We start from the raw sequence: 12983 nt of genomic DNA, 5'->3' as shown, positions 1-12983 counted from the left end.
CCGCGTGGTCTCTCTGACTAAAGGCGTGCAGTGTTTCAGGAGCTGAAGCTGGTCTGCGATCGCCGGAGGGGGAACGAATACAATTTGTTAGCAGTTACAATGTGTCTGGTATAGGCAAGCTTGCAACTTACCCGCCGTGGTTGCTCAGTGGCTATGGTGTTGGGCTGCTGAGCACGAGGTCGCGGGATCAAATCCCGGCCACGGCGGCCGCATTTCGATGGGGGCGAAATGCGAAAACACCCGTGTGCTTAGATTTAGGTGCACGTTAAAGAACCCCAGGTGGTCAAAATTTCCGGAGTCCTCCACTACGGCGTGCTTCATAATCAGAAAGTGGTTTTTGCACGTAAAACCCCAAATATTATTATTATTAAGCTTGCAACTTGGTAATGACGAAGTCTTGGGCTACTTCTTTTCGCAGGAAGTAATACCTTCTTCCATCGTTAAACTCAGAAAGCCGAATGTGTAATTTTCGCTCCACTGAGTTTGATAACTGAGAATTCCGAATCGATCGTGGGAAAGATGACCAAGAGTCCATAGTGGCGTTGCTTATATGATGAATTGAGCTTGTTTTAAGTTATGGCTGGTTCTGCAGACCATGTAGTAAATATTTATTGCTATACTAATTACATTACTTATTTAAATGGCATTTCACTGTTGTTCGTTGGGCACGAATGTGCTCCACAGGGCCAGAAATAAAATTCATGATTTCCCCTTGGACTCCTTGTTGTGGAATGGTGTTTCGTCTCTGCAGGGTTAACTTCTTCCCTGAGGAATCTTTTCCTATTCCTTTTTCAAACCAATAAATGTCTTTCTCCCTTTTTTGCCTGAGGGAGCTCGCAGTCACCATAAGGTCTAAGATCCAGAGGCCTCATTGAAAACCTGAGATGAGCTTTCGTTTGTATTAAGCTTTCGTCTGTATTTAGTTGTATTTGAGCCTGTCTGGGGATGTATGACTTCTTTGAGTGTTTGGGTTCCTTCTGCACATGTCATAATTATAATCCAACACCTGGCGCACCATTCCAGACGATCCACCAGGCTAACATCTGTAACTTCTCATTACGCAGTAAAGATCGCTCTTGAGCTCGGGCTAATCAAGTGTACTTTGACAATACTTACGTCCACCCACAGTGACTGAGTACGGCTTGAATGTGATATGGACTATTATATACTACATTTTTTGGGTAAAGCCGGATCTTTTCGAGTGTGTTCGCTGAAATAATAGAAAGAAACCATTAACCGAAGGATTGCTTAACGCGAGGTTAACGGAAGTTCCTTACTGAAGAAGAAACAAGTGTAGCGATTTTATTGCCCTAGGGAGTACGCTAAACCCTCAGTACAACGAAAGCAGAGGGATGAAAAAATATAAGCCGTTATTAGGGTTATTTTTGGTAATAGCGAAGTTGCTATGTACTCGTACGAGCCATAGTAGTGCGGGACGTACGCTCGAAGAAAGGTGGAGTCTGCGAAGCGTGTACTGAAGCACAACCGCGCTGTGTAGTGCGGACATCACAGTGGCGAAATTCCGTTGACGCCCGTGAATAGCTGCATGGACGGTCGGCACGCGATACAGTAAGGCATAAGGGGCTGCCGCCAGGTGTTGGAGTGATTTTCGCAGCACTAGCTCTTTGCCTCACCAGGCTGATACGAAGAAAAGGAGAGGGCAAATACATATGTTGCGCCGTGTGGTTCTGGCCGTTTTCGCACTTGACGTACTTAGCAGAGTCCGGTGCTCTCAGGCTTCGAACTGATTGATTGAATAGATGTTTTACTTAAAGCATGGCTCGTTTGCCCGATGTGAGTAAGGAAAAGGGTAAAAAAGCCTGTCGGAAGCTGAAGGCGCGATGCTAGGAGCAAGGTCTATACAACCAGTGAAAGAAAGTCCGGATCACCTAGTCCAGGGCGACGATCTTTTTTGCAGACCGCCCATCAGTTGTATAACCTCTCCTCACAGCTGGGCATGACTTACTGGCGAAAGTGCTTTCTCCACGCCCGCTTCGTGTGCCGGACATTATTAGTCTAGTTTAATTGCCTGTACTTCAATTCAACCCCCCCCCCCCCCCCTCCCCGAAGGAATCTACAACCAATAATGCGATATTTTGTATAAAACGATGTCATCACAACGACGATTTCCTATACTGCATTTCCACTTGGGTTGGAGGTTAGATCCTAGCGAGGTGATGTGAAGATGCCGCAATTCAATTTAAATACTGGACGAGCAGTTGGAAAGAAGTTGCGAGCCTGGCCCGCGGTGTTAGGGGTGTTCAACGCACACAAAAAATGAGCGAAAGAACTATATATATATATATATATATATATATATATATATATATATATATATATATATATATATATATATATTAGTCATATAATGAGAAGCCAACAAACACTGACACCAAGTACAACATTATTTTTATTTTATTTCTTAAGCACATGCAATTTCCCCTATGTTGTACTTGGTGTCAGTGTTTGTTGGCTTCTCATTATATGACTAATAAAAGATCGGGTCCCTCGGTTAACCCCCTTTCTTCTCGTTTATTACATAACGAGGGTCTCGAATCCGGCAACATTGATGCCTTCAGGTAGCATATGTGGGTTTATTGACCAGTTGCCTTCACCCGAAAAGATCACGTTCTCGTGACGCCTGCGGCAAAAAAGACGTTCCACGTCCGCCGCCAAGGTCTGTGAGTGGGGGCGCTGGCTAACACTCCCAGGGTTCTACTAGTACACATAAATACCCAAGAAAGTGGATGGGGAAACGCCGCCGCGGTAGCTCAATTGGTAGAGCATCGCACGCGACATGCGAAGGTTGTGGGTTCGGTTCCCACCTGCGGCAAGTTGTTTTTTCATCCACTTTAATTTCCATTAATTTATCATCACTTTATTTCATTTCTTAAGCACATGCAATTTCCCCTATGTTGTACTTGGTGTCAGTGTTTGTTGGCTTCTCATTATATGACTAATAAAAGATCGGGTCCCTCAGTTAACCCCCTTTCTTCTCGTTTATATATATATATATATATATAGTAGATATATCGGGTCCCTCGGTTAACCGCCTTTCTTCTCGTTTATATATATATATATATATATATATATATATATATATATATATATATATATATATATAGAGAGAGAGAGAGAGAGAGAGAGAGAGAGGGAGGGAGGGAGGAAGAGACAGAGGGTGGCAGAGGGTGGCAGATCGCGCGCGCGTGGCTGAATGCTTCTGTGCACGGTCTGAGCAAAGCCGCTGTTTCGCTCTTTGTGCGAAATTCGGCATGACAGTCTAAAAGAGCCGGCGCTGTCGCAACACTGGCTATCTCAACTTGCCAGAACGCGAATGTCGCATGACGATAACAAGGTTCCGACGTTCCGAAAGCGCTGCGAATTAGGCAACGAACGACTGAGCCGTAGCGGTTGTTTTGACGGCGCTAAGTTGTTTCGAAAGAGAAATCTTGCCGTTCCGCGCAGAAGCCGGCCGTCGCCATAATTTATCATGCGTGTGCAGCTATCTTTGTTTATTCTACGATTGTGCACGGAACGACTAAAGGTTGGTCTGTGCACAGCGGTATACAAATGCATATAAATATGCTACTATCTCTGAATGGTTTCTTTATGTTGTTGTCTATAACTTATTCTGCTTTTGCTCGTTGCAAAATTTGGCTTTTGTTAGGAGTATTCGAGTGCACTCTGCTATCGGCGTTAAATGCCGGCCGGGACACAAAATTCGGGTCAAAATATATAACTAAAATAAAGAAAGGACTATCCGCATAGCCCGAGCATATAGCTTGGAACTGAACGCTTTACTTTGAAGCAATACACGCTGCCAGCGCCACGTTTCAGTAATTAAGAAGCTTCGATTACGATAATTACCGTCAATGTCGTCATATTTTGCGAAACCAGCGTTTCTCTCATCTTTGAAGCCGGCTACACTAAAGAGCTAGACAACGACATTGAGGTATCTATAGGGATTGCGTGCAGACTTTGATTGTGCACGGACCGCTTGTCCATAGATTGACAGAACAGCTTGTCTTAAGTTCAGCGCTTTTGTGCACAGACAGTAATTTTCTTTCACGCCAAAAAAAAATTAAGATACCCATTGTCTCTTCAACGGTGGTGAAATCAATTTCATTTACAATTAATACCCTGGATAACGACTGCCTCATTACGCGCAGGGCGACAACTCCGTTTAATAGGCCTTCTTATCAGCTAATGCCAGGCTTAGCTCCAACAACGCTGCACCGTTTTCTTGGGAGAAGCGCGCTGAAAGCGCTTAAGCAAGGCGCCAGTAGCCGTGAAAACGCGTTAGACTCGAGTCCTGACCATTGCACGCACGGGTGCCACTGCCGGGCCTCTACGATTCTGAACACTGCGTAAGGCTTAGCGCCAGTCTTGTCTTTATTTTTCTTTCTGGAAACTAATTAGTGCTCCTCGCAGCTTCGGATTCGGTAGGCGTGGTAGCGCATTTGTCGTCGGTCGCGAACTCTGAACTTTCGCACCAAACGTTCAAATGCGTCGACGCATGCGCGGGATTGAGGCAAGCGTTGAGCAAGTAGTTAGTTCTTAGGAGTTAGTGACTGTGGGTGGGTGTAATTAGGAGAAGTGGTTTGCGCCTTCGCTACACTGAAGAAAATGGAAAGGTCGGGAAGCTTGTAGTGCGATGATTTGCGCGGCTCAGAATTTTCGTGATAAGAAGACGCATGTCAACTCTAACGAAAGGAAGTCGTTTAGACGAAGTGTCCACTGCGTATAGAAGGATCCGGTGGCCTTGTCGCAGCGTGCTTGCTGCCCAATTATTGAAATTGCAGATTACTCCTCGCACACAATTGATTTGCATGATACTCTTTGGTTGACGAATTTCTTCAAATACATACGTGAATGAAAAAGAAATGTCTAACTTTAGTAAAACGATATCTATAGCGCTACTTTGCTACATTTAGCATGTCACCTACACTATACGCATAGGAATTAATTATACCTATATTTAAGGCGCAAAAACACAACACACACACAAACAAAATAGATATAATGAACCAATACCAACTTGCTCAGCAAGAAGTTCGTTTACGCATATGAAGGCTGTATGTGCGCCCGCACGGCGCAGGTGTCTGTTTCAAGGATTATGATTTCGCCAACAAAGCCACGTTTATAGTGACGCCAAAGAGAAATACGATGCTTGCTTCAATCAGTAAATTGCGTTACTCTAATCCCGGACTGCTCACTATCACTGTACAGAGAGGTTTCGTAAGGTAGAAGATACGCAACGAGGATATTTGGGGCGACACCTTATGTATGTGCAGCACCAGGCTCCCGCGGCTTTATGAACTTTCACAACGTCCCCTCCTGCCTTGTAAATTGCTAATGTAAAAAGTAAGCATTGCATTATATTATGCATGAACAAATTACGCAGTCTAGAACTTTTCCAGACTATGTTGCTGTAATAAGGTGGTCGAAATACGAGACGACAACTTCAAAATCTGTAATGTTCCTGTCATAGTAAGGCTGTTGTAGGGCGCGAATGCAAGAAACCGTGGCTCGTAGAATCACGTAGTAGTATAAAGCTTTGAAAGAATGATGTGTCTGTGTAAAATGATTAATTCTTTCTATAACACACTCTTTTTAAGTCACCGGATGTCATGCAGCAGCAGTACAACGCCCATTTTCACTCTACTTTAATATTTCCTACAAGGCTCTAAGTAGTCAACAGTGACAGAACAACAGCATCTGCTCGCAAGCAAAGTTTCATTGGTGGCAATTTAATCGTCTTCGCCAGGGGGCTGAGGAAGACCAGTCTTTTTGCCAAGACGTTGGCTCGATGCTGAGTTCAGCTCAGTCACTGTTGAGGATGTGCCACTAATTGCTATAAACATCAGTAGGTAAGCCTCAACCCGCTGCGAATGTTCCAACCAGGAGGTATGTCTTCATCAGGCCTCTATGAAGACAAATTATCTTCTTTAGACATTGCCTCAAAGCTGAGGCTTCTCTTTTTCGGTTGGTGAAAATACGGCGCCTAATGCGATAAAACGTGGCCAAGTCTGAACTTTGAGAGAAAGTGCTGCCAACAGAACTTGCCGTCGTCAGGGCCCCGAAGAAGACAAGTATCTTCGTCAAGGTAACTTCGGGATTAGAATTTTCTTCCTCAGTTTGGTCAATGCAGAACAAGCGGTGCCTAATACGATAAGCAGTGGTCACGCGATGCCTCAAACTTAAGCGACCGTTCTTTCTATGGAACTTGTCCTCGTCAAGTCCCCGACAAAGACAAATAATCTTGTCAAGACCTTGGCTCCGCGCTCAGGTTAGTCCACTTCGACCACGGTTAATCAAGCTGTGGCTTATGCGACGAAGATAAACCTACCACGCCATCTATGTCGTTTCTCTTCTTTCGCGTGCCTCCCTCAGACTACGTCACTTGGCAACATCTCGGTGCAGACGCGCGCCTTGCTCTCCTTGAAGCGCACTATCGTCTGCTGCACTTTGGCGGGGCTCTGCGTTGGCTCCGGCATCGCTGTCGCCTGCAGCCGGCGGCAGTTTGTGCTGACCAGCAGCAGGATGATGGCGGCGAATAGCACGAACACCACCTGGAACATAATGCGCACGACAGAATGGAAGGAAAAACAATGGCAGTCGTCCTATTCGTAATCTTCTAAAATATGGCAACTAAAGATCACAGAAGGAATCACCACGGAGTCTTTGCAAACAGAAACAAACAAATAAGGTAGACCGCATGCATGCTAAGCCGCCCTACAGTTCTTTTTGCTTGTTAAGTTTTGTCTTATTAAGAGAAAAAACATCCGAATATCCTAAATTAGAATAGCGCAATATGTTGAACGAGGACCACACCAAAGAACACACACATAGACAAACGCTCATGGTCAGCTACGCTTGTCTTGATCTGTGCTTCTTCGGTTTCTTTCTCGTTTTTTGTCCTGTTGTTGTTTTAAATTATTATGCAGAAACAATTGCGCCCACTTTTTGACTTTCCCTAATGACCCAGTATTCTACGCTGCGTAGCTGACGTCCCAAAAATGACTCTTTAGACGTTTTGACCAATGAAATGTAAATGGTACAGGCAGTTTCCGAAATAGGCTTGTAGTATAAGATTAGACGAAAATAAGATTAGGTACATAAAGGGCACAGTCTATTATTGTCCAAACATAGCTGGGAGATGGCGCAACTATCGTGTAACTAACTTCGCACGAGAGAAAATAACGTAAATGTACAGGCGGATAATAGAGCGAAAGGGAAATATACGAAGGCAATACAAAGATAATAGTACACGCGTTTTGAAGCAAACCTGCCTCGCATCCCACTCAAGAAAAGGTATATCTTTCGCTCGGCGAGTTGGATGACGCTGTTTAGTCTTCGTCAGTTGCCGACGAAAATGTTTTGATTGCTGACTTCAGTACTGGAGCGAGCCAAATGTCGACCTCCACCTGGACACAATTCGAACGACGTTGGCCCGTGGTTCGATACTCGGGCTTAGAGGGATTCTTGACTGCAGTGTTTGATTTTCGTAAAAAAGAACAAATACAGAAATCGTTTCATTTGTGGCATTCGGCCAGATTCGGGTGGATAGCTTACATTCCTTACGGGAATCTTCCTTTACCATTTAGAATTCTACGCAACGTGTAAAAATATTGAAGAAGTTGCATGGCCATCGTGTAACTTGAGTTAGTTAAGTGGTTATGGCTACTAGCCCGTGCGTCCACGTCAATGTTCATACTTTGGTACTTTCGTAAGAGGCAGCTTGCTGCACGTGGTATTGAAGGCTTTCGTAATCTCAATGTCTCATGCATTACCACTCGCTTTATTTCGTTGCTATAATTATATATTTTTTTCCATTCTCTAATTGAAACGCATAGCTCAGGAACATATACTATCGGCTTTAAAAAGTTTTGGAGCACGGAATACATGTGACACAAGCGGTGTGTACGCGAAACCTTAAGCTTGTTTCCCGCGGCCGCCAGCAACGTTACGTGGGCGCCCAACACTAATCTACCGCGTATTTGTAACACGTATGGCCTAACTGGGAAGAAACCGTGGACTACTAATTCTTCAAGGTGCAGTCGATGAGACGGCTAATGTGCAATAGGTACAACGCGTGCGAGGTTCTAAGCAACTTTTTAAGCTCCTCTATACGTCTCCGTCAGCCTCAGGATCTACTCTTAAATCTCGTTGAAGTTCACATGGTAACTCCTTTAAGTTACACAATATCTCTGGATCTCAGTACAGCACTGGTTTCCGCACCATGAAACACTTTTGTCTTTTTGTTGAGACACTGATCTGAATTAGACAGTTTCATTATTATATGTGGAGCTCATTTTACGTACACTGCAGGACGGAGCGCTATCTGATGGATCTTCAATTACGCTTGTCTTCTGGTAGCTGACCTCATCTTGCGCCTTCAAATTTCCTAGTTTTATCACGCCACTTAGCTCTCTGCCGTCTTCGGTCTTCAGTGCTTTCCTTCTCTGGTGCCTATTCTATGACTCCTACAAGCTATCGGCTACCAACCTTTCTCTACAAGCCGGTTATTCTGTGTGCGTTTGCACGTGGCATATGCGTTTGCTGTGTACGAAAGCAAGGTTTTCTGCCTCCCGAGTTCTCTCTGAACGAGCACGCTAGGCGCATAATCTGGCAAACAGCTTTAATATTCGTTAAAGAACGTATTTTTTTCGTGAATATATTGGGCTTACCGAAAAGCTTGTTACACCGACTGAACAAAGGACATTCGGAGAACTAAGGGAGAATAAATAAGCAATGCTAAGTAGTGTGCCGGAATTTCGAGGCGACTTGTCCAGGGTGGCGAATGATAGTTCTCGCTCGAAAAGCAAGTACATTATTTAAAACGTGGCATTTTAGCTATTAGAGAGTTTTAGAATAGAGGCCCCAATAATTTGGGGCTCCAAAGAGGTTTGCGGGTGTTAGCGTTGGGGCACGCAGGGGTGAAGAGTTTTAGAATAGGGCTTTGCGTTTGCGGATAGGGTCTTGCGCTGACAGCGCCACTACGGCGTCAAAGAAAAGCTATTAGAAATAATTAAATACAATATACCATTTTTATGATAAGAATAGTAATATTGACTTGCATGTATTAGCGTTTAATTACAATTTAGAGGTTATTCTGTAAGCAGCAAGCAATTAGTTGCGCTTAGTTTTGAGCAAACCAACTTTGCACTCCGTCACCAGCCAAGCCTAGCCGTGTCAGGCCTATGAGCCATAAAATCCACAATCGAATTCGGAATTAGCAGCATCTAATAAATCAATCTTCATAACACACGCTAGCTGAGAGAAAGCCATAGCCACAGTGTTTTCTCCTAGCTTGGGAACTTCACGCGTTAGCACGAATCGAACCCAGTTTGGTGCTAGGTTAGAGCCATCGCTTCGATGGGTGCCGCCATGTTTGCTGACGCAAAGCTTTTGGGGCCGCTATTTGGCCTCCGGCTAAATGGGTGAAATAGCGTTCCCAACGCAAAACCCAAACGCAATTTAGGTCTCGTGCATGCGCAGTGGCTTCGACGCTATTTCTTTGGGGCCCCAAAACGCTTGGGGCCCCTATTCTAAAGCTATCTATTATTTTCAACCATTTCCTTTATAAGTGGGCAGCTTAACTGAGATTTTATGACCTTCCATAAAACAAACCGCGAACGGCACTGCTCAGCCTACGGAATAGCGTCGGTCCAGGCATGGCTCACCGTGACGTAGATGATGGCGTCGATAGACTGGTCGAGCCTAGGGTGATGCAGGCGCCGTAGTCCATGACGGAACGGGAAATTGCTGATGGGCATCGGGCCTTGTTTCGAAAGGCGACGTGGTACAATGAAGAGGGTGGAACATGTAAAAGAAGAGAAAGCGGGTGAATTGGCTCCGTAGTTATTGCAGCTTTTACTCTGCGTAAAACTTAAACGAATTGCCAAAGCTCTAAGTCTCGGTATATTTGCATGCGTTGGAGACGGCTGCTGTCACTAATAAATACTCAAATTGTATGAAAACAATACAGTGATGAAAATTATTCTGCGTAAATGTAACTACATGTATGCTCCGTATACTGCAGTATTTGCAAGCCCGAATGAAGTAGCAATAAGCTAGAATACAAGTTAAGGAACCCGCAAAAAGCGATGGAGCGAAATATGTTAGGCGTAACGTTAGGAGAGAGGAACAGAGCTTATTAGATCAGTGAGCGAGCGGTGGTAATTAAAATTCTAGCTGACGTTAAAAGAAAAAAGAAAATGTGAGCCAGGCTAGGTCATGTAATGCGTAGAACAGATAACCGGTGGACGCTTAGAGTTACATTATCGGCGCCAAGAGAAGGGAAGTGCAGTCGAGAATGGCAGACAATTGGGTGGTGTGATGAAATTATGAAATTTGAAGGCGCAACTGGGAATCAAGAAGATAAATGTAGGAGAAATTGGATATCGCTGGGCGAGGCCTTTGTTCTGCAGTGGTCGTAAAGATAGGCTGATGACGGAGTAGATTTACTCTGCCCATTGTGCTCAACCATTGAGTATGGATCCCTTACGGGCATGATAACACTCTTAAAAAAGAACTTATACCCGGTTTTCTTTTTTCATGTGGCAGAGCCACAATATGATTATGAGGCACGCCGTAGCAAGTGGCTCCGTAATAATTTCGACCACTTAATGTTCTTTAATTTGCACTCCATGAGGTACACTTGTGCTTTTTTTTTTCATTTTGCACCCTTCGGAATGCATTCAATGGAGCCGACGGCCTTACGTTCAGCATCGAAAATGGATGAACAAAAAGGATATACATGCAAATATCTTCGCAAGAATGAACGTAAGGCACAAAAAAAAAAGTCGAAGCAGCGCCTTCGGGAACCTGCGACTGCGAGCCTGGCAACGCAGTTACACAAAGTCACTGTGCTACTGCGGCGGGTTTCCAAAATCGACGTTTATTTTGCGAACACCTATAATTCCTAAATCGAACGGCAGACTGTGTCTGTCGAAACTCATGTCACACAGAATGAGACCCGAAGGCACCTCTTGTGTGACTGCCAATCGTACGTACGAAGATCAGAGGCTTCTCCTTCGAATCAAAGCAAGCTTAATTTCTCCGCTATGACACTCCCGTGTCTTGTTCTATGTGTTTGTACTTTCTCTCCTTTCTTCCCTATACGTGTGCTTCCCCTTCTCCTTTTTCCTCTCCACCTTTCTGTCTCCCCTCACCCATCTTCCTTTGTAGGGTAGCAAACCAGGTTTTTGTCTTCCTATTAATCTCCATGCTTTTGGCATTTCCTTTCTCTCTATGCAGATGACAGGCTTTTACACACGCGAAAGTCTTGAGACCATAGTTTTGTGCGACTGCGATGCACAAGTACACAAAAGCACTGCTGCGTTTGTTGAGATGTACCAGCCTGTAGGTATGAGCACTTGTGACTGACCCAAAGACGAACGCTTGAGCGTGTGTGTGCTCGTGCTGCGAACGCATCTCCTGATATTTTTTCCGTTCCCCCAGTACAGCCGTAGACAGCCGGTCTCAGTCTGGTTACCTACACTGCCTTTCCCATATACCTATCTGTCTTTGTGTCTTGAAAGTGGAATTCATTATGAGACCGGAAGACTGCAGCATGGAAGAGTCACCAGTATTCTTTTCGTTGGGAGAGGACAACCTACTGAGAAAACCCGGTGTGCATCTTGACAGCCGGATCCAATAATTACATGGGAAAAACAAGTTCTTATATGGGATTCCATACGCTTCCTGTGCGACTATCGGATATGAGAGTAACGGACGTATACATATATTGAATAAGGCTAGTTTCGAGTCAATGAGTTGTCCTAAAATAAAGAGCAAGCTTAGCCGTGGATCACGAAATCACTCGATCGTTGTCGTCTTTTTACAGCAATACGTCGTTTTAGAAGATGGTAATGTGCCCAAGAAAACTCAGCACATCGATGGTTACGACTACTGTAAGGAAAGCCGGCGAACAAGTATTCTGTGCTCGCGGTGCTTCCTTTTAAGACACATGTACAAAAAACGTTTATCCAGGTGGAACTACCAGGGAGTTAAACTGCTTTCATCCATTCTACGCACTAAAGTGTGTGCTGTCGAGTAGACACCCAAGATTTCCACCTCCTCCGTTTTGTTTGTCCCTTATCACTGAAGACAGACCAGTCTGTGCGAGTTGAAACACACTTGTTTTTTACAGTTATTACAGCCGCCTGTGTGACATTTATAAATGGTAAAATTGACATCTGCATTTACTGATACTCTTTTATTCAACAAACATGGTCATCCCGAATAAGGCTTGACGAAATGTTCTATTTACAAAACGACCTAGTGATATTGCTTTCTAGGCTTCAAGTTATTAACTCATATTTTTTTTAGATACACCCTCACCATTCTGCAGAAAGTCACCATGCTTCCCTCCCCCATTAACGAAAAGAAGCTAACACAAATACACGCATTTGGATTTGACTGCTGCTGCTGTTGATCCGACTGCGCATCTCATCCGACGCTGAAATTGGAGACTTGCTGAACGTCGGTGGCATGGCTGGAGCTGCAGTACTGACAATATCATGCAGCGATACAAAAAAAAAAAAATCCAATCGCGGTTTCCGTTCGATCCTCTTACCACGTCGTTTTTGGGAGCTGTAACGTAAAGTTATTCCAAACTTTTCTATTCCAGTTCTGAAATGCACCCTCTGCATTTGGTCAAAAAGGTCTTTGGATCGCCCCCCCCCTTCGCCTTTCTGTCATACGAAGAAAACTGCCATAGCTCCCAATCTGACATGACGTGTACACACTGATTATGCATGATTCGACCGAACAAAAGAAAATTCCTTCTCATTCGACGCATTTCGCCATTATCCATTTACTATTGGTCAACACGTTTCAGGCTGCACCTTCTTTACCTACCTGTCACTCGACGTCACAAAACCGCTAAAACTCATTTCGTCAAAGTGTCGTATACGCATTAAAGATGAATGAATGTGTCGAACAAAACTGGATATTTTTTTTTTCAGAATAGCCGA

This window comes from Dermacentor albipictus, chromosome 7 (genome assembly GCF_038994185.2).
Source record: "Dermacentor albipictus isolate Rhodes 1998 colony chromosome 7, USDA_Dalb.pri_finalv2, whole genome shotgun sequence".
Classification (NCBI taxonomy): Eukaryota; Metazoa; Arthropoda; class Arachnida; order Ixodida; family Ixodidae; genus Dermacentor; species Dermacentor albipictus.
Note: the sequence above shows the minus strand (reverse complement) of the source record.